Consider the following 23,397-nt stretch of genomic DNA (forward strand, 5'->3'; position numbering starts at 1 on the left):
AGACCCGTAGCGTCGTGCTGAAGGATCGTACCGTCATGTTCGAGACTCGTAGCGTCGTGCTGAAGGATCGTACCGTCATGCTCGAGACTCGTAGCGTCGTGCTGAAGGATCGTACCGTCATGTTCGAGACTCGTAGCGTCGTTCTGGAGGGTCGTCCCATCATGCTCGAGACTCGTAGCGTCGTGCTGAAGGGTCGTACCATCGTACTGGAGGGTTGTAGCGTCGTGCTGGAGGGTTGCACCATCGTGCGGGGGGGGGGGGGTTGATTTACAAGTTATTATGCTTATTTTCTTCACGTGATTTTAGAATCTTAATGTTCATTGCTTGTTCCTGCGTGGTACATCGTGATGCCTGGATTTGTGGGCTGGTAGCTGTTGTCGAACTCTGTTTGCTCGTGTTAGAAACTGTTTACTCTCGTAAGACAGTTTGCCTTGTATGACTATATTGGCAGTGTGTATGCCACCGTTTGCTCTTGTAAGACCCTTGTTGGCATAGACAGAAGAATGGGTTAGTACAATTATCTCATGAAATGGAGTATATTTTTTTCTATAACGTTGAGCTGAGCTGTCGTATTTGGACAGTCCGTGTTGTATTACCTCAATCTAGAGTTGCAAAGACTGTATGACGCATAGTTGGGTTGTCCAGGAATAAAATATGCCCCTGGGTTGTCCAGGAATAAAATAATATCCCCCATTAGAGCGTTATAACAGAGTACCAGAAAACGGGAGGTAATACAAGCCTTCACATTCTCTCTTGTCATCTGCAGGCTGCTTGAGTCTTAGTCTCCGTCGACTGTGATTCAATTTGGGTCAGGCCTGAACCTGAGAGAGGGAGGGAGAGGGACCTCTCCCTCCCTGGCACGTGCCCCCTGCTGCCTGTCCTTCCCAGCCTCGCTCCCTGCTGGCAGCAGAGGACCTGGTAGAGGGGCGCCTGTCCTCAGGTGTTGGCGGAGGCATCGTTGATTTGGATGCAGGTCGTCATGATATGATGGGATCATTTATCTTCGTGGTGGAGAGGAGGAAATCCCTCGTAGAGTCTCTCTCTCGCAGGTGGGGCGGCTGGAACCAGGTGCAGGCGCTGTAATTGATGACAGGTTTGACCAGCACTGAAATTATTCAGATGTATTACGATATTTTCCTCATCAACATCATCAGTGTATTCGTTGTTATTTCCATTCTTCTTCAATGTTCTGATCGTCTTCCTCCTCCTCCTCCTCCTCCTCCTCCTCCTCCTCCCTCCTCCTTTCTGTTTTTCCCTATTATTTGGTATCTCCTACTCCGTCACTGCCCACCTCCGTCTCCTCCTCTCTCCCCTCAGCATTTGTCACTGTTTTCCCTCTCCCTCATCCTTCGTCCCCTTCCCTCCGGTCTCTTTTTGTATCAAATGTTACCCGTGCGCTTCCCCTGTACTCTCACTGAGGTACAGTCTTCACTTTTTCTTGCGTAAATGTATTTGTGTGTGTATGTGTGTGTGTGTGTTTGTGTGTGTGTGTGTGTGTGTGTGTGTGTGTGTGTGTGTGAGAGAGAGAGAGAGAGAGAGAGAGAGAGAGAGAGAATCATGACATGTGGTGGAGCCTGAGGAAGAAGGCTTCGTGAAACACTTGACCATGATGGTACCTTATACTATACCGTCAAGTACATGCGCCAATGTAAGCAGATGATAAAGAAGAAAAGATATATTATTTGGTATTGCGTCATCGCACGTCACTCTTGGGTGTACTTTTCCTGCAAGCGTCTCGTTATTAGACATGTCAGGAAAAGAAGAAATTAAGTCATACTGAAAATAAAAGGCCCGGAAAGTTGTTACACCAAACAAGTAAGTTTTGACCAATAAGAATGACCTACGGTGCCAAGTGCCATAAACCAGACACCAGCAGAGTGAGTTAGGTTGGCAGGTGCCATACACCAGGCACACCAGCAGATTGAGCTAGGGTGCCAATTGCCATAAACCAGACACCAGCAGAGTGAGTCAGGGTGCCAAGCGCCATAAACCAGACAGACCAACGGAGTCAGGGTGCCAAGTGCCATAAACCAGACAAACCAGCTGAGTGAGTCAGGGTGCCAAGTGCCATAAACCAGTCAGACCAGCAGTGGTAGCCAAGCGCCACTGGCGTCTCCCTTCCCTTTCCACTCCCTGTGTAAACACCTCATCTCGTCCTTCAACAAGTTGGAGCCAGTGAACACCGTCGCTGATGGACAACTTCAAGGCATTACACATCTGCCGTGCCAGGAGGACCGATCATGATGGATGTGCCGAGACACATTTCCAGATGCCAGAGACTTTTTAAGACCGCAGCTCATGCAGACTTTGGTGCTCAGGATATACCTGACGGACAGTCCACTTCTGTAGTCATGCATGAACCTAATGAACGACGCATCCATTCTCTTAGAATAGAATTTTCAAAAGATTTTACGTTCCCCCAGCAAAAAAGGGATACACGAATTCAGCTCGGGTGCCAGCCAAGCTCCCATGAGACATACTGAGAGTGATGATAGAAAATACATATGAAGAAGGAGAGGGAGAGTTTGTCATGGCTAATGACACAGAAAACAGATTTAGTGCAAACGAACTGAATGAAGAGAAAGATATAAAGGAATAAGTTGGAGATTAGAAGGATAACATAAGCACAGATTGAAGATTGGAAAAAGAAAATGGGATGAGATAAGAGTAATAGCAGATATAGAGAATGGAGGCAGAGGCAAAGAAAAATGAACAGTAAATAAGGGATGAGAAACTCCCCATAGCATATGTTATGCATTAAGAGTGTGCTACTTTAGTGCGTCGTACAGATTGTAAGGGGACAATGTAGTAAGATTTCATCAAATAACCAAGAATGTTTCGGGGATAAATGTAGGTAGTGTCACCCAGGAAATGTGCAGTTCATCGTTTGGAGTGAAGATATTTTAATCCGTGTTGTCTGGTGCATCACATGACCGGGAGAACACGACGCCACGCCGCGTTATGTCAGCATAAACATTATCGTTGCCAACAGAAACGAGGCCAGGTTAGCGCGCCAGCCTTCATTTTAGGCATAAACATTGGAACAAGACAGGGTATAGAACAGAGAGAGAGAGAGAGAGAGAGAGAGAGAGAGAGAGAGAGAGAGAGAGAGGGAGGGAGGGAGAGAGAATGTTAACTGTTACAGTGACTGACTTCACCCATTACATTACAACAGGAACTCCCTCCATCACAGCACATGAGGGACTTGATCCATCACAGCACAGGACACCGCAGACATCCACGACCACAGCACAGCAGGTATTCCCTCCACCATATCACACCAGGCACTCCCTTCCATCACAGCACAGGACAACAGTGAGATCCGTCATGACTGCACAACGGGGACTCCCTGCATCACAACACAACAGGAACTTCCTTAGTAACAGCACAGAACAGGGACATGCTCAGTCACAGCACAACAGGGACTCTCCATCATAGCACAACAGGGACATCCATCTTCACAGCACAACAGGGACACTACAGCGCAACAGGGTCTCTCTCCATCACAACACAACAGAGATACCAGAGCGCAACAGATTCTCTACATCACAACACAACAGAGACACTGCAGCGCAACAGGTTCTCTACATCACAACACAACAGGGACACCATCACAGCGCAACAGGGTCTCTCTCCATCACAACACAACAGAGATACCACAGCGCAACAGGTTCTCTACATCACAACACAACAGAGACACTGCAGCGCAACAGGTTCTCTACATCACAACACAACAGAGACACTGCAGCGCAACAGATTCTCTACATCACAACACAACAGGGACACCATCACAGCGCAACAGGGGCTCCCTCCCTCACAAGGACTCGGCCATGAGAACAATGACAGCAGAACACAGTAATAGAAAACTTTAAAAATAGATAGAATTCCCTTGACAGCTCTGAACGGGAAATGTAATGTCTTCAACATACAGGGACTTAAATTGCACAAAGCTCACAAAATCCCCTTCGTAAATGGTTTAGTGACTGGAACAAATCCAATATATGGAACCTTCACGGAAACTCACGGAAAAAGATTATATGGACAGTGAAATCTGGATCCCAAATTACTACCTGTACAGGTGGGATGGCATAGGGAGAACGTGGGGATGAGTTGAGTCGAACGTTAACGAAATTAGGAATGAGTCTGGATCCAGGTGCACCTGTATACCAGAGTAGCCAGGGTGTGCTGGACCCATGGCCAGTAGCTCCTCACTATCATTCATTCTTCCTCCCACTGTTGTAAATTTGGATCCAGTGTGGTCTCAGTTGAATTGTTCCTAACTTCTCCATTGATATCCTCTCTAGTTTTCGTTAGACCCTCATAGCTCCCGTCCCCTAGTCTTTTGTTAAGGACTGAGTCACAAGTGTTTTATCATGGCAGTTTTCCTTGTTTGAATTCTTATTTAGATATCACTCAGAAAAAAAAGACTTGCCTCGCTCTGCTCTGTGTGTGTGTGTGTGTGTGTGTGTGTGTGTGTGTGTATGTGTATGTATGTGTGTGTGTGTGTGTGTGTGTGTGTGTGTTTGTGTGTGTGTGTGTGTGTACATGCGACGTGTCCAGCATCTCCCGTGAATGGGTTCGTTTCGTTGGTTATATATACCGGAGCGTCTTTTCATTCTCAGAGCCGCCATGAAGGCAGAGATTTTAGGCTTAGATAAGATTTTGGTATTGTGGTAGAGTTAGTGGTTGGTAGGTGGTATTGACACAACTGTGTAAATGACGATAGGAAGTTTGTGTGTGTGTGTGTGTGAGAGAGAGAGAGAGAGAGAGAGAGAGAGAGAGAGAGAGAGAGAGAGAGTTGAGGGACGAGACTGGTATATAAAGCCATGTATAACACATCTTGTTGAGGATCCAAGTTCAGGGGAAAGATTCGAAGTGTGGTGATCGTTTTGCACGACACGATACTGCAATGGAGAACGCATGTAGGTGTTACAGATACATGGGAAGCATATTGCTATATCCCAAGATAGATATATCCCATGATGAAATTATATTTTATTTTTAACTGGAGCGCCGGAAGAAGGTGTAAATGGAGTAAACTTTATAAATAGGTTTTTCACTTTATCATTACATTTTATTAGTTTGTCTCAACAGGTATTTAAACCTTGATTTTGACCCTGGTGGACGCCTTTATAATTTATCTCAACAGGTATTTAAACCTTAATTTCGACCCTAGTGGACGCCTCTTTATCTCCACCCTACTGCAGCTGTTCATCCTCCTCCCCATGTCGCCAGATGCCCCAACCCCATCCCCTCTGGTGTCCACCTCCCAATCCCTCCTCTGTTATCAGACGACGCGCTCCTACCAAACACCAGCTGAAACACTCTCTCTCTCTCTCTCTCTCTCTCTCTCTCTCTCTCTCTCTCTCTCTCTCTCTCTCTCTCTCTCTCTCCCCACTCCCTTCCTCAGTTCTTCCCCGTCTCTTTCTCCCCACTCCCTTCCTCCGTTCCTCCCCGCCTCTCTCTCCCCACTCCTGTCCCTCCTTACTACAATCAGCTCAGTTCCCCGGTTTCAGTATTCCAGTGAAACCCCCCACCCCCATATCTTCCTCACCTCCCGTCCTCTCTCCTCCTCCCCCCCACATTTTTTCCCCTCCACAGCCCTCCCTCCTTCCCTCCCCCTCCCCATTCCCTTCTTCCCGCCCTTCCCTCTATCACACGGGCGCCCCTTCCTCTTCCTGTTCTCGTACCTCGCTAACTTGCTCTTCCAGTCCTCCAAACTACTCCAAACTTCAGCATCGAGTGAAAAGAACCTTAGTCGACTTACAATAGAGCTTGATTCATTATATATGGGAGGCGACAGGATAAAGGATTATCTCTCTCTCTCTCTCTCTTTCTCTCTCTCTCTCTCTCTCTCTCTCTCTCTCTCTCTCTCTCTCTCTCTATCTATCTATCTATCTATCTATCTATCTATCTATCTATCTACTATCTATATCTATCTACTATCTATCTACCTATCTATCTATCTACTATCTATCTATGTATCTGTCTATCTATATATTTATCTATCTCTGCTGGATTAAGTGCTATAATCCGGAATGACCCACAGCTCTGATTCCTTTTAAAAGGCTTGTTCAGTTAACCAGTTTAAAGGCCGATATGGATCTTGCCATCATGATCAGTACGTAACCGTTTTGTCTTATTTAGGATGACCACGTACGAGGTCGAGGAAGAAGCATGATGTGTTTTGTACCTAAGTTCAGACCTTGCCAGGTTTCTTATTAACAGTGTGTGTGTGTGAGAGACGTTTTCGATTGTAGTTATTTTCTTGGAACCTTGACGTAGCAGCCAGACACATGGCTCTAATCTGTGTCATAAGGGATTCTACACACACACACACACACACACACACACACACACACACACACACACACACACACATTGGGCTCCTGCAACAGGAAAATGATGGACTACCTTGGAGCCAAATTTCCTTGACTGTGATCCTGCACTTGTATCCACAAGTATATATATATATATATATATATCCCTGGGGATAGGGGAGAAAGAATACTTCCCACGTATCCCCTGCGTGTCGTAGAAGGCGACTAAAAGGGGAGGGAGCGGGAGGCTGGAAATCCTCCCCTCTCTTTTTTTTTTCCAAAAGAAGAAACAGAGAAGGGGGTCAGGAGAGGATATTCCCTCAAAGGCCCAGTCCTCATCCTCTGTTCTTAACGCTACCTCGCTAATGTGGGAAATGGCGATTAGTATAAAAAAAAAAAATATATATATACATATATATATATATATATATATATATATATATATATATATATATATATATATATATATATGTATATATATATATATATATATATATATATATATATATATATATATATATATATATATATATATATTATTTCATTTTATTATACTTTGTCGCTGTCTCCCGCGTTAGCAAGGTAGCGCAAGGAAACAGACGAAAGAATGGCCCAACCCACCCACTTACACAAGTATATACATGCGCGCACATATACATACCTATACATTTCAGCGTATACATACATATACATATATACATATGTATATATTCATACTTGCTGCCCTCAGCCATTCTCGTCGCTACCCCGCCACACATGAAATGGCACCCGCCTCCCCCCGCACGCGTGCGAGGTAGCGCTAGAAAAAGACAACTAAGGCCACATTCATTCACACTCAAGTCTCTAGCTGTCATGTGTAATGCACCGAAACCACATCTCCCTTTCCACGTCTAGGCCCCACAAAACTTTCCATGGGATACCCCAGACGCTTCACATGCCCTGGTTCAATCCATTGACAGCACGTCGACCCCGGTATACCACATCGTTCCAATTCACTCTGTTCCTTCCACGCCTTTCACCTTCCTGTATGTTCAGGCCCCGATCGCTCAAAATATTTTTCACTCCATCCTTCCACCTCCAATTTGGTCTCCCACTTCTCTCGTTCCCTCCACCTCTGACACATATAGCCTCTGTGTCTATCTTTCCTCACTCATTCTCTCCATGTGACCAAACCATTTCAACGCACCCTCTTCTGCATTCTCAACCACACTCTTTTTATTACCACACATCTCTCTTACCCTTTCATTACTTACTCGATCAAACCACCTCACACCACATATTGTCCTGAAACATCTCATTTCCATCAAATCCACCCTCCTCCGCACATCCCTATCTATAGCCCATGCCTCACAACCATATAGCATTGTTGGAACCACTATTCCTTCAAACATACCCATTTTTCCTCTCCGAGATAACGTTCTCGCCTTCCACACATTCTTCAACGCTCCCATAACCTTCGCCCTCTCCCCCACCCTGTGAGTCACTTTCGCTTCCATGGTTCCATCCTCTGCCAAATCCACTCCCAGATATCTAAAACATTTCACTTCCAGTTTTTCTCCATTCAAACTTACCCTGCAATTTACCCTATATATATATATATATATATATATATATATATATATATATATATATATATATATATGTATATATATATATATATATATATATATATATATATATATATATATATATATATATATATATATATATATATGTAAGGCATGTGTACGTGTAGGAAGAGAGGAAAGTGATTGGTTCTCAGTGAATGTAGGTTTGCGGCAGGGGTGTGTGATATCTCCATGGTTGTTTAATTTGTTTATGGATGGGGTTGTTAGGGAGGTAAATGCAAGAGTTTTGGAAAGAGGGGCAAGTATGAGGTCTGTTGGGGATGAGAGAGCTTGGGAAGTGAGTCAGTTGTTGTTCGCTGATGATACAGCGCTGGTGGCTGATTCATGTGAGAAACTGCAGAAGCTGGTGACTGAGTTTGGTAAAGTGTGTGGAAGAAGAAAGTTAAGAGTAAATGTGAATAAGAGCAAGGTTATTAGGTACAGTAGGGTTGAGGGTCAAGTCAATTGGGAGGTGAGTTTGAATGGAGAAAAACTGGAGGAAGTGAAGTGTTTTAGATATCTGGGAGTGGATCTGGCAGCGGATGGAACCATGGAAGCGGAAGTGGATCATAGGGTGGGGGAGGGGGCGAAAATTCTGGGGGCCTTGAAGAATGTGTGGAAGTCGAGAACATTATCTCGGAAAGCAAAAATGGGTATGTTTGAAGGAATAGTGGTTCCAACAATGTTGTATGGTTGCGAGGCGTGGGCTATGGATAGAGTTGTGCGCAGGAGGATGGAGGTGCTGGAAATGAGATGTTTGAGGACAATGTGTGGTGTGAGGTGGTTTGATCGAGTGAGTAACGTAAGGGTAAGAGAGATGTGTGGAAATAAAAAGAGCGTGGTTGAGAGAGCAGAAGAGGGTGTTTTGAAGTGGTTTGGGCACATGGAGAGAATGAGTGAGGAAAGATTGACCAAGAGGATATATGTGTCGGAGGTGGAGGGAACGAGGAGAAGAGGGAGACCAAATTGGAGGTGGAAAGATGGAGTGAAAAAGATTTTGTGTGATCGGGGCCTGAACATGCAGGAGGGTGAAAGGAGGGCAAGGAATAGAGTGAATTGGATCGATGTGGTATACCGGGGTTGACGTGCTGTCAGTGGATTGAATCAAGGCATGTGAAGCGTCTGGGGTAAACCATGGAAAGCTGTGTAGGTATGTATATTTGCGTGTGTGGACGTATGTATATACATGTGTATGGGGGGGGGTTGGGCCATTTCTTTCGTCTGTTTCCTTGCGCTACCTCGCAAACGCGGGAGACGGCGACAAAGTATAATAATAAAAATAAAAATAAAAAATATATATATATATATATGTATATATATATATATATATATATATATATATGTATATATATATATATATATATATATATATATATATATATATATATATATATATATATATATATATATATATTGGAAAGGATTACAATTTTGCGCGTAATCAAGATATTCCTATGAGTCCACGGGGAAAATGAAACACGATAAGTTCCCAAGTGCACTTTCGTGTAATAATCACATCATCAGGGGAGACACAAAATCTTTTTGACAATCACATGTTTTAACAAATGGCGTCCTAGCTTCGTCTCTTCGATGTATATCAACTGACTGTTATATTTCTCTCTTGTGTCTCCCCTGATGATGTGATTATTACACGAAAGTGTACTTGGGAACTTATCGTGTTTCATTTTCTCCGTGGACTCATAGGAATATATATATATATATATATATATATATATATATATATATATATATATATATATATATATATATATATATATATATGTGTGTGTGTGTGTGTGTGTGTGTGAGTTTAACCTCATGTTCCAGGAGTCCCTTCTATTTTTTAAAGTGCTCCTGCTGCGCTCAGGAACCTGCCTACTTCGTTGGCGTGAAGGGTCTTAGAGATATGTTGATTCAGTGTTTGTGATGATGTTAGGATGTATTAATGTCTAGAGCAAAGACAAGAAGGTGTAACTGGTATGTCCGGAAAGTTACATCTACTCTGTGTTTGCGTCTGGTGGGGTAGCATTTGATACTGAGTTGGGCGGTTGTTGAATCACTTCGATGCGTATATATGTTTTATCAGCGTTGAGTAAAGCTTGCCGAAATGCGAGGCGGGGTTAAGCTTTATATTTCTGGTTGGAGATAGATGGTCATTGTGGCTGGGAAGGGTCTAGTGGTATTGCAAAGAACTGAGTGCTGAGCATATTAAGTTAGGATTATATTAGAAGGGTTTTTGTCTCAATGGGTAGGTGCTGAGTGTTTTTGATTGCAAAGGAGCCAATGTTTGTTCTGAGTGCTTTGTTTTTGTGTGGTTTGTGCCTAGTTATTTATTTGCCTTTGACTGGGTGGATGATCAGGGTGGAGCGAATGAATTGCGTTTAGAGGATACGAAGACATTTTCTTTCCCTTGTCCAAATATGGTCCGTTAGTGTTCTGAGGGCATTTCATTCTGTATTGATGTTTGGACATGGGGAGTGAGTGTCATGTGTTTGTAGCTTGCAATGCCTAGAATAGCTAGAGTCTTGCTGAGTGAGTGTTTAACCATTCATGGTGAGAGGAGGGTGCAGGCTGGGTACGTATTCCTCTGGGGTTAAAAGTTGACTTAAAACTTTCGTGGATATGAAGAACGTCTGGGTGAGTCATTGTTCCAAGTGTGTACTGCTGGTTGCTCTTTTGGCGTCAGGGTGTTGAGATGTGGTTCTGAGGTTGTCTTTATGTGAGAGGACTTTCGTTCTCTGCTCTGCCGGAGGTGACTGGAGATAGAGGAAGGTATTCATCATATATATATATCCCTGCATTACTACCCACGCTGACCGACACATCCCAAGACTCTTCATGTCCATGATGCAACTTCCACAGTGAAGACGCCGAACACTTACTGCACAATTCATCTGCTCCCTCCGCAAACACACACACACACACACACACACACACACACACACACACACACACACACAACAGCACCACAATTTATGACCTATGGTCCCGGTCGGTGGACGCGGCCGGCTTCATCAGCGCCGCTTTAGTTTCACAGAGATGAATGGCACCTCTGCGTGGAGTGTATTCTCGAAGCTGCAGGAGCACCATAGGAGAGGTTCTCTGGCTTATATAAAAAACAATAACATAATCCTTGTGGACACACACTCAGGCGGAACACAAGCCAGACAATATGCTGAACAAATGGTTACTTACAGTCTTACAATATTAATTACTTACAATCTTACTCTCTATGACCATAATGTTAGTCCTCAGTAATAACAGTCCTGATCCGATGCTTCAACACAGCAGAATCAGGTATATGCCATAGGAATTGTGGCAAGGCTCTCCACATCCCTTCCTTCTTCAGTACCTATTTACCTACTTATCTTTATTCTTACTTTCCTTCCTTCTTACTTACCTTCCTTCCTATCTACGTTCTTTCCTACCTGTCTCCCGTCTTTTCTACCTTTCTCCCTTCTTTCCTACCTGCCTACCTTACCTACCTACCTACATACCTACCTACCTACCTACCTACCTACCTACCTACCTACCTACCTACCTACCTACCTACCTGCCCACCCAGCCATCTATTTCCTCACTCCTGGCTGCCTGCCCCACCGGTATACTATTCCCCAGCTAACCCCGCCCTCCTTTAAACTCCTCCATTATATGTGGTTAAATATTCTCTTTGCTTTATCAAACCTCTCCCCACCGGCTCCCAGCACCCTGCCTATCTTTACACTCTGCTGGCTACCCTGGCCCTAACACCGACTCTTTGATAACTTTCCATTACATTTTATCCCAGGGTTGAGTGTACTGCGTTTTTCCCCCATGTTTATTCCCCTGTGCCGCCCTGGCATGAAGTAGTCTCACTGTACACCTCTCCCGTTATGGCTGTTATTTTCCACAGGATGTCATTGGTATGTTGTGTCAAAGTTACGTCTCCCTTAACCATGATGAAAAAAGAGAAGAAAAAGAAAGACCCTCTGGTTCAGGGCCAACATTTAGAGGGATTTTCCAACCCTTCCCGACTCATGTAGGTACATTGTAAAGATTCATGTGCTCTCTCTCTCTCTCTCTCTCTCTCTCTCTCTCTCTCTCTCTCTCTCTCTCTCTCTCTCTCTCTATCTATCTATCTATCTATCTATCTGTATGTTAATGGGCAAAAGTTAATTTGATAGAATTCAACTAAGGAAAACTGGAAAAGATCAGTCTTGGGATGATTGGTAAAGTGGAAAGTACTAAGAAGTGAAACAAACGCCAAAGATGTGGGAGCCACCATGAATGAGACACGAGAATTCCAACAGTTTACTGATAAGATGGTATTGTCTGGCCAAGTCATGGATGGTTTGATGGCGACAGCAGTCACTACAAGTGACGGAAAAACTAATGAAAGAAATGGTTCATTGTATTTGTCATTAAAATTAGATTGAACACTGCTGTTTTCTGTGGTCACCAACCAAGCGAGAGGAACTGAACAAATTAAGGAGAATTGAAAGTCGATTCACGATCATCGGCTTGGAATATATACATTATAAGTAGAGGCTGAAAGAATTCAAACTATACAACGTGGAAAGAAAACGGGAAATATATTTAGTAATCTGCACGTTGCTGGACATAAAGGGGATAAAAGCCAACATTCTGGCAAAAAGCCATTCAGCAAGAAAGAAATACATTTATCAAGTCTGCAATATTACCATGGAATATAGCAAAAACAAATGAAAATCAAATATACGTCAGTTAGCCACGTGAGAGTAGAATACTATTTAACGTGAAGTAAGAAACGCATGGAACGGATATTGAAATATCTAAGAGATCTTTATAAATGGTACAAAACAGTTTCACGTGAAACCCACGATTTACAGTGATGTAATTTGCGTAGGTACGGAGATGAATAGTATTATCAAACAAGCAATACGCGCGATGAGCGCTTAACACTGTCTGTCTGCATAATCCTGTCATATATATTCGTGGGTACGTAGGTACACACTCTCTCTCTCTCTCTCTCTCTCTCTCTCTCTCTCTCTCTCTCTCTCTCTCTCTCTCTATCTATCTATGTCTATCTATCTATCTATTTATCTATCTATCTACCAATCTATCTATTTATCTCTATCTCTCTATCTATTTATCTCTATCTATCTATATATTTATCTCTATCTGTCTATCTATTTATCTCTATTTATCTATCTTTATCTCTATCTATCTATCTATTTATCTCTATCTATCTATCTCTATCTATCTATCTATTTATCTCTATCTATCTATCTATTTATCTCTATCTATCTCTCTTTATCTCTATCTATCTATCTATTTCTCTCTATCTATCTATCTATTTATCTCTATCTATCTCTCTTTATCTCTATCTATCTATCTATTTCTCTCTATCTATCTATCTATCTCTTCGGTAACAGGTGTTAGTCAGCCACCGACCAGGGAGGTGTGTTATCGGTACGACCCACCTGGGCATCGGGAGGGTCACTGACGGCTGTGCAGTGAACCAGCACTTCTGTGGCTGTCAGGTTTCATTCCAATGGCCCCAGTAACTGACTTTTCCTTTGTGCTGGCTCTCAGTCGACAAATATATATTCTCTCCATTTCATATACACGACGACACTTGACGGTACGTAAGTCACAAGACTCGTTCTTCGTAACTCTTAGATTTTCCGACCGTGAGCGCTACGCGCTAGGCCCCGGCTTTTAGCAAACTCTCGTCGTCACAACTCGTAAATACTGTCGCGAGGAAGATGTCAGAGGCATATAGAGGCAATAAACTTAACCGCCAGACACAGAAAAAAAAGGAATAGATGGAGATAAATAAAGATGATCTATTACTTCTTTTATGACTGGTTCTTCCTTTTCAAGGGAGAGTTATCCTACATTTTTTTTGTTCTCAGTGGATGAGAAATATGAAAGTTCTTGACTGTGAGAAATTACTTATCCAAAAAAAAAAAAGAGCTCATGTTAGCGGCCTCCATATCCTCAACTTAGACGCTTGTGTTAATTTACTGTCACTTTGGAAACACTTGACCTCTTATGTTAACACACTGGAACTACCGTTGAGCACGACAGCACGACCCTTGAACACGAGCCTTTAGCTCAGCGTTGCGACCCTTGAGCACGACAGTAAGAGCCTTAAGAACGGCGTTGCGTTTGACCAAACCTTTGATTATAAGGGTCAGGTCAAAGGCCAGGCCATCCTACGTAAGGGTTGTAACCTCGCACAACCCATGGGTGATAACATCCTTCTAGAACAAGGAAATGATGAGAAATGACCCTTCGGTGACTTTCCCCCACACATGATATGAATGAAGTAGTCTAAGTTCAGTGTCATCAACTAGTCAGTTGTCATATCATCCATCATCCCTGTTCATAAACGTGTCATCCATTGCCCCTCTTCATTCACATATCATCCATTATTCCTGTACATAAACATTTCATTCATTCTTCCTATTCATTCACGTGTCATCCACTCCTATTCATTTACATGTCATCCACTCTTGCTATACATTCAGACCCTATCCTGGTATGCTCATCGTGAGTATCTTATACATTTACTTTTCTTTCATTCATGATCATTATTTCCCGCATGGGCCAGGTAGCGCTCACAGTAGATGACTGATCCTTACAGAATAAAAGATCTTCATTTGGTACTTTTCCAGTCCCCTGCTCCCACCCCTCTTAGTTGGCTTCTACGACACGCAGGAGATACGGGGGCAGTATTTTGTCTCCCCCTATCTCCAGGATATATACATTTTCCATACCTGATTAAAGTTTCCTGCGTTAGCGAGGTAGCGCTAGGAACAGATGATGAAAGACCGCATCCACTCTCATCCCTTCTCTAGCTGTCTTGGATATAGATATAGATAAATGAATTTTATGATGTTTGTTACGTATTCTGATTATATATATATATATATATATATATATATATATATATATATATATATATTTTTTTTTTTTTTTTTTTTTTTTTCATACTATTCGCCATTTCCCGCGTTTGCGAGGTAGCGTTAAGAACAGAGGACTGGGCCTTAGAGGGAAAATCCTCACCTGGCCCCCTTCTCTGTTCCTTCTTTTGGAAAATAAAAAAAAAACGAGAGGGGAGGATTTCCAGCCACCCGCTCCCTCCCCTTTTAGTCGCCTTCTACGACACGCAGGGAATACGTGGGAAGTATTCTTTCTCCCCTATCCCCAGGGATAATATATATATATATATATATATATATATATATATTATGTTTATTTATTATATTTATTTATTATATTTTGTCGCTGTCTCCCGCGTTAGCGAGGTAGCGCAAGGAAGCAGACGAAAGAATAGCCCATCCCACCCACATACACATGTATATACATACACGCCCACACACGCACATATGCATACCTATACATTTCACCGTAAAGATATATATACATACACACATATACATATATATACATACACATATATATATATATATATATATACATACACACATATACATATATATACATACGCACATACACATATATACATACACACATATACATATATATACATACACACATATACATATATATACATGCACACATATACATATATATATACACTTACACAGACATATACATATATACACATGTACATAATTCATACTTGCTGCCATTTTTCATTCCCGTCGCCACCCCTCCACACATGAAATGACATCCCCCTTCCCCCCCCGCACGAGCGCGAGATAGCGCTAGGAAAAGACAACAAAGGCCACATATATTATTTTTTCCCCCTACTTGTTCGCCGTTTCCCGCGCTGTCGAGATAGCTTCAAGACCAGACGAAGAAAAGGGTATTAATATGTGATCATTAAAATAAAGGAGGAAGGTGGAGATGGTGTGAGGGTTCAGAATCGGGATCAAGTTGGAATTATTTGTGCAATAGATTAGACCTGGAGTTGGCAGGTCGTCTGGAGTGGTGGAATAATACTGGTGGAATATTGATCTTGACCTGACGTTTCCTGGAGAATATATTTCAAGCTGGAGGAACGGGTATTAATCTGATGCCTTTCCTGAAAATCTTATTTTGCCGGTGAACACCACTTTCGTTTGGTACATATAGACATACAGACATAAATCTTTACGTGTATATTTTTGTCCTCTAGTACCTGGGTGTGTATTGACACACACACACACACACACACACACACACACACACACACACACACACACACAGTGCATGTGGTGTAGTATTTAGAGTCGCTTACCATAATTCACGCACGTGCTCGCCTGGGTTCGAATCTTGGGGGCGACAGTTGGCCCTCGGCCAACCCAGCTGTTCATCCTTCCCCTGTGGCTGGACGATGATTGGTTATCGGGCTTAGGCTGGTGTATGTGTGTGTGTGTGTGTGTGAGTGTGTATGATTATTGTGTGTGATGACTATTTGTGTGTTGCAGGGAGAGTCTTCTACTGGTGTTGCCCCGTAACTTGGATTGTACATATGTACCATGTCTTTACTCCTCTCCGCGCACACACACACACAAGACCTCTCTCTCTCTCTCTCTCTCTCTCTCTCTCTCTCTCTCTCTCTCTCTCTCTCTCTCTCTCTCTCTCTCTCTCTTTTCTCTCTCTCTCTCTCTCTTATGCTAGGTACCCATTTTAATGAAGATCCTCTAGAGGAGGATGAACAGCTAGGTGGACTGTGGATCGGCTGCTGCGATCAGGATTCGAACCTATGCAGGTGTGATCCCAAACGGCCTGTGCATGCGTAATGGTCAGTAACGCTAAGCGCTACACCACGGAAGTGGTGTAGCGCTTGTGTGTGTGTGTGTGTGTGTGTGTGCGCGTTACCAGACCCGACCTGCAAGTGGGTACAATCTTGGTCTAAAGGAGCCAGTCATTTCTCTCGAAGCTGCTGAAGCCTTAATGATGCAAAAGAGGTCCTAGGTTTGCGTAATAGTAATAATGATAGTAATAATGATAATGATGATAATAATAATATTGATAATGAAATCAGGGTATGTAAGTACACCATGTATGATACGTACAACACTCATTCTCCAATGAGAATATGAAAATGAAATAATTTGTATTTCGTATTTCGGGCAAGACCACAAATCAATCAGCCGTAGAGAATTAATGTTTCAAAATCCGATATGGGATCAAGTTGTATGTTTTCTATAAAGTTGGCCTAATTAGACCTGAATTCAGGACAGATGCGTTCCCTTCAGTAATTAGTTTTACCAGAAACCCTTGAATATTATATTTACCTCTTGTGGTGAACTATTAACTGAAGAGAAAAATATCTTGGTTCTATTGAATGCAAAGATGGTCGCTCTTGTTCGCGATGGTAAAGACAAATAAAAAAAAAGGAATATCTGTAAGTACAGTTTTCAACATGACACTTTTTTAGTGTCCTTAAAAATCGGTACAACTTACTGATTGAAGTCACAGGCAAACAGAAACTTTCACATGTCTTCTGCATTGATGCATTTCTAAGTGTGCCCAACTCAGAAACACTACATCTTAAAGATCACTGAGTGCCATGATTATCGATGGTGAGCACCAGAGACCAAGTGTTCCTCGTTTCATAGTGATCAAATTGGTGACTGGGTTGGCTGGTGCTTCTTTGTAGCTCTTTTACTATCTGTGACTAGAGCGATTATGGGAATTTAGAGTTATGATAAAAATCTACTTTTTTTTTCAATTATCTAAAGCGATTTGGATACAACTCTAAGGTTCTCTAATAACAAGTGCTCCCCGGTGTCCTCCTTCTGCTAGTTCCATCTTGGGCATGAAGGATCATGAGATATGTTGGAACGTTATTTGTTGTGTTGTGTCAATCCCTTTTAACATTACCCATTACTACAAATCTGGAAACACCATTTCAACATATGGAATATATATATATATATATATATATATATATATATATATATATATATATATATATATATATATATATATATATATATATGTATATATATTCCTATGAATCCACGGGGAAAATGAAACACGATAAGTTCCCAAGTGCACTTTCGTGTAATAATCACATCATCATGTTTACCAAATGGCGTCATAGCTTCGTCTCTTCGATGTATATCAACTGACTTATATTTCTCTTCTGTGTCTCCCCTGATGACGTGATTATTACACGAAAGTGCACTTGGGAACTTATCGTGTTTCATTTTCCCCGCAGACTCATAGTACTATCTTGATCACGCGCAAAATTGTGATCCTTTCCAATATATATATATATATATATATATATATATATATATATATATATATATATATATATATATATATATATATATAAAGGGGGTGACTGTATTGTTGACTGGTTGGTAAGGTTATTTAATGTATGTATGACTCATGGTGAGGTGCCTGAGGATTGGCGGAATGCGTGCATAGTGCCATTGTACAAAGGCAAAGGGGATAAGAGTGAGTGCTCAAATTACAGAGGTATAAGTTTGTTGAGTATTCCTGGTAAATTATATGGGAGGGTATTGATTGAGAGGGTGAAGGCATGTACAGAGCATCAGATTGGGGAAGAGCAGTGTGGTTTCAGAAGTGGTAGAGGATGTGTGGATCAGGTGTTTGCTTTGAAGAATGTATGTGAGAAATACTTAGAAAAGCAAATGGATTTGTATGTAGCATTTATGGATCTGGAGAAGGCATATGATAGAGTTGATAGAGATGCTCTGTGGAAGGTATTAAGAATATATGGTGTGGGAGGAAAGTTGTTAGAAGCAGTGAAAAGTTTTTATCGAGGATGTAAGGCATGTGTACGTGTAGGAAGAGAGGAAAGTGATTGGTTCTCAGTGAATGTAGGTTTGCGGCAGGGGTGTGTGATGTCTCCATGGTTGTTTAATTTGTTTATGGATGGGGTTGTTAGGGAGGTAAATGCGAGAGTTTTGGAAAGAGGGGCAAGTATGAAGTCTGTTGGGGATGAGAGAGCTTGGGAAGTGAGTCAGTTGTTGTTCGCTGATGATACAGCGCTGGTGGCTGATTCATGTGAGAAACTGCAGAAGCTGGTGACTGAGTTTGGTAAAGTGTGTGGAAGAAGAAAGTTAAGAGTAAATGTGAATAAGAGCAAGGTTATTAGGTACAGTAGGGTTGAGGGTCAAGTCAATTGGGAGGTGAGTTTGAATGGAGAAAAACTGGAGGAAGTGAAGTGTTTTAGATATCTGGGAGTGGATCTGGCAGCGGATGGAACCATGGAAGCGGAAGTGGATCATAGGGTGGGGGAGGGGGCGAAAATTCTGGGGGCCTTGAAGAATGTGTGGAAGTCGAGAACATTATCTCGGAAAGCAAAAATGGGTATGTTTGAAGGAATAGTGGTTCCAACAATGTTGTATGGTTGCGAGGCGTGGGCTATGGATAGAGTTGTGCGCAGGAGGATGGATGTGCTGGAAATGAGATGTTTGAGTACAATGTGTGGTGTGAGGTGGTTTGATCGAGTGGGTAACGTAAGGGTAAGAGAGATGTGTGGAAATAAAAAGAGCGTGGTTGAGAGAGCAGAAGAGGGTGTTTTGAAGTGGTTTGGGCACATGGAGAGAATGAGTGAGGAAAGATTGACCAAGAGGATATATGTGTCGGAGGTGGAGGGAACGAGGAGAAGAGGGAGACCAAATTGGAGGTGGAAAGATGGAGTGAAAAAGATTTTGTGTGATTGGGGCCTGAACATGCAGGAGGGTGAAAGGAGGGCAAGGAATAGAGTGAATTGGAGCGATGTGGTATACCGGGGTTGACGTGCTGTCAGTGGATTGAATCAAGGCATGTGAAGCGTCTGGGGTAAACCATGGAAAGCTGTGTAGGTATGTATATTTGCGTGTGTGGACGTATGGATATACATGTGTATGGGGGGGGGGGTTGGGCCATTTCTTTCGTCTGTTTCCTTGCGCTACCTCGCAAACGCGGGAGACAGCGACAAAGTATAATAAAATAATAAAAAAAAAATATATATATATATATATATATATATATATATATATATATATATATATATATATATATATATATATATATATATATATATATATTATCCCTGGGGATAGGGGAGAAAGAATACTTCCCACGTATTCCCTGCGTGTCGTAGAAGGCGACTAAAAGGGAAGGGAGCGAGGGGCTGGAAATCCTCCCCTCTCATTTTTTTTTGTTTAATTTTCCAAAAGAAGGAACAGAGAAGGGGGCCAGGTGAGGATATTCCCTCAAAGGCCCAGTCCTCTGTTCTTAATGCTACCTCGCTAATGCGGGAAATGGCGAATAGTATGAAAGAAAGGAAAGAAATATATATATATATATATATATATATATATATATATATATATATATATATATATATATATATATATATATCCCTTGGGATAGGGGAGAAAGAATACCTCCCACGTATTCCCTGCGTGTCGTAGAAGGCGACTAAAAGGGAAGGGAGCGGGGGGCTGGAAATCCTCCCCTCCCTTTTTTTTTTAATTTTCCAAAAGAAGGAACAGAGAAGGGGGCCAGGTGAAGATATTCCCTCAAAGGCCCAGTCCTCTGTTCTTAACGCTACCTCGCTATCGCGGGAAATGGCGAATAGTATGAAAAAAAAAAAAATATATATATATATATATATATATATATATATATATATATATATATATATATATATATATATAAATTAGTGGACTTGCTGGTAGCACAGGAATTGAGTGACTTCAAGTTTGTGGGAGTAAGTGCGTAAATGTTGAGACTCGCTCGAGAAGGAAATGGTAATGTGACGGTGGCATACAGGAGGAGGAGGAGGAGGAGCTGGAGGAAGTTAGGTGTGTGATGAGAGGAGGAAAATAAAAGGGGATGATGACGTTGGCAAGAAGAGGGGAAATGAGGGTATTAGTGTGAGCTAAGCTGGATGACAGGGAATTTTGTGTGTGGGAAGGAAATGAATGCATTTGAGGAGGGGAGGGAGACCCTATTCTTTTTATGATAGGAGGATGGAGTGAGATGGAGGGAAACTGAATGATATGGACGTAACGAGAGGGAATGATAGATGACAGTGCTCTATTGTCTATGGTCTCGACTGATCGATGAAATGTGGTCGAGAAGCAAGTGGTAATGTGTCGCAAAATGATCCTAATGGGTCACTTAATCCCCTCTCTTGCACATTCCCCCGTTCTTGACGGGCTAAGCGTCAGCCGTACATCCGGGCAAGCGGCCTCTAGCCTGCCGTACGTCAAGAGCAAATGCCTGCTTGCCGGCCGTATGCCGAGGGCAAGTGGCTGGCCGCCAACCGTGTGTCGTGGGCAAGTGGCTCGTCAAGTACGTCCGCTAACAAGCGACCCAATGAGGCCACTAAACAGCCGCTCACCGACCGTCCCAAGAAGGAAATTGGATGGTCCATCTTGTTTACGGACGACTCTTGCCAGAGAATGTGGACATTGGCTGTGCGGCCTCTGAGGAACGGGGAGGAGAGGCTTGTAGGGGACAGGGGGAGGTGAGGAGTAGTAGTAATAGTAGTAGGGTGGCAGGGGGAGGTGAGCAGAAGAGGTAGGGTGGCAAGGGGAGGTGAGGAAAAGTTTTAGGGTGGCAGGGAGAGGCGAGGAGAAGAGGTAGGGTGGTAGGGGAGGTAGGGAGACGTAGGGGAGCAGGGGAAAGTAAGAAGAGATGGAGTAGCGAGGTGAGGTGAGAAAAGGTGATAGGATGGCAAGGGGAGGTGAGAAGAGGTACACCAGCAAAGAGCAGAGGAGGGGAGGAGAAGAGGTAGGGTGCCACGGGGAGACGAGGAGATGATGTAGAGTGGCAGGGGGAGGGTGGGGTGAGGAGAAGAGTTACGGGTGACAGGGGAGGTGAGGAGGAGAGGTAGGATGGCAGGGGAGGGAGAGATACTAGATAAGGAGAAAAGGGGACACTGAATGGGGGAGTTGGCGTAGTCGATAGGTAGTGAGGGAATGGGAGGGGTACCACTGTCGGAGTGTATAGAGAAGGAGGGTGTTAAGTGGACGGTAGTGGAGGAGGGGATCTGGTGGTTAAATTCTATGGGAGGGAAGAGGTTAGTACGGAGGAAGGTAGTAGAGGAGTCTGTTGATATCATTCATTCAGCTCTATAGTAATGTTCATCCTGCTGCTTCTCTCATGCATATGACTAGTGTTAAGGGCCTTCATTATTATTTTCTACGTTCGGAGCTACAGCTTTATTTGTGAAGGTAGCACCAGAGTCTGGTGGTCCCAGTTAAATCTTAAAGGAAAGGGAACGATAGAGGGTGGAACCCCAAGTCTACTGATAGACCTTAGGATATCCTGAAGAACAGAGAGTCACGAGACAAATAACCCAGATTCAGACGGCTCATGAAGGCGTCGGTAGGACGCGTGAGGAAACCGGTGGAGTTACGGAAGAATAGTCGTCCTTGGAGTGCCCTTAGAGCGTGTGGGGTGTGGCCCCCGCCATCTTGATGGCCGGATGGGTGTCCTAGGAACACGCACGGATCTTAAGAGAGAGGTTCCTGGGATGTCCTAGGTGCAGCTGGGAACGGAGGAGGAATTCTTTGAACACTGATGAGCCCTGGGATGTCTCGAGAACATGAACAGTCATCAGATGGATAGTTGTCATTTACTGACGATGGCTGTGTGGACGCCATCCAAGCTGTCCACCTCTCTGTACCTTGAGTTACTGTAGTTTGTCCCTCAGGCTCGAGGAATGTAGTCCTCGTGTTCTCGCATCTCCTTTATAAATTGCTTATGTGTCCGAGATTGTACAAGGACGATCCTCCTGGTGAGAGCCACTGTACCCGAAGGAAAACAGCTGAACCAGGCTTTTAAGTCTTCCGTCATGACGCGTCTCTTGAAATTACGTCTCCAGGCGTTAGATCTGCCGAGTCATACTCAGATCTTGGCTCGGAGCTGGATTCGAAATATCTTTACAGTTTACACGTTCGTTCCCATTTCTGTCGTTAACGTAATGGCTTTTAAGCACATTTAGATACGATTCTTCATTTTCTTCAGCCTCACCTTGACCCCGAAGGTGAAAACGAATCACTCCTTGTGTTTGTGTGCAAATAATCTCCGAACTTGAGTTTTTTTTTTGGTCCCGTGGCTTCATAGAATAGATTAGGAATTAGACTTGTTGAGAAGAATACTACTTATTGATCCTCGAGTCATGATTGGAGATGAGAATGATTCATGCAGCTGTACCTACGCTCAGTGTGTATGTGTGTGTGTGTGTGTGTGGGTGTGTGTGTGTGTGCATGCGTGCATCTCCAGATTTACTTTCCAATCACTACCATTGCTTAATGATTTTAGATCACCGCCAGATTGTATGAGACGAGTAAATCAACAATCCGAGGCAGAGGATCAGAGACATGTCATAATCATGCCGCGTCTGTAGTGTAGTGCACGGCGTAAATATAACCATCTGTTTATCTATGTATTTCTTTATAGGTTGGAGCAAATACCATCCTTCCATTATACCAGACGTATAACAATGCCTGTTGTGTGTATGTTCCAGTAAAAAGTTCTCTCTTACTCCAGTATGTTTGATTATAAATGCA

General features: G+C 43.0%; 1 protein-coding gene across 1 annotated transcript in view; it reads left to right on the forward strand.

The window, feature by feature from the left end:
- LOC139764508 (uncharacterized) overlaps positions 1-23,397 on the forward strand; it is a 612,046-nt gene that overhangs the window by 587,835 nt on the left and 814 nt on the right. The gene's annotated exons all lie outside the window — the stretch shown is intronic.

The sequence above is a fragment of the Panulirus ornatus genome, chromosome 4 (assembly GCF_036320965.1).
Source record: "Panulirus ornatus isolate Po-2019 chromosome 4, ASM3632096v1, whole genome shotgun sequence".
NCBI lineage: Eukaryota > Metazoa > Arthropoda > Malacostraca > Decapoda > Palinuridae > Panulirus > Panulirus ornatus.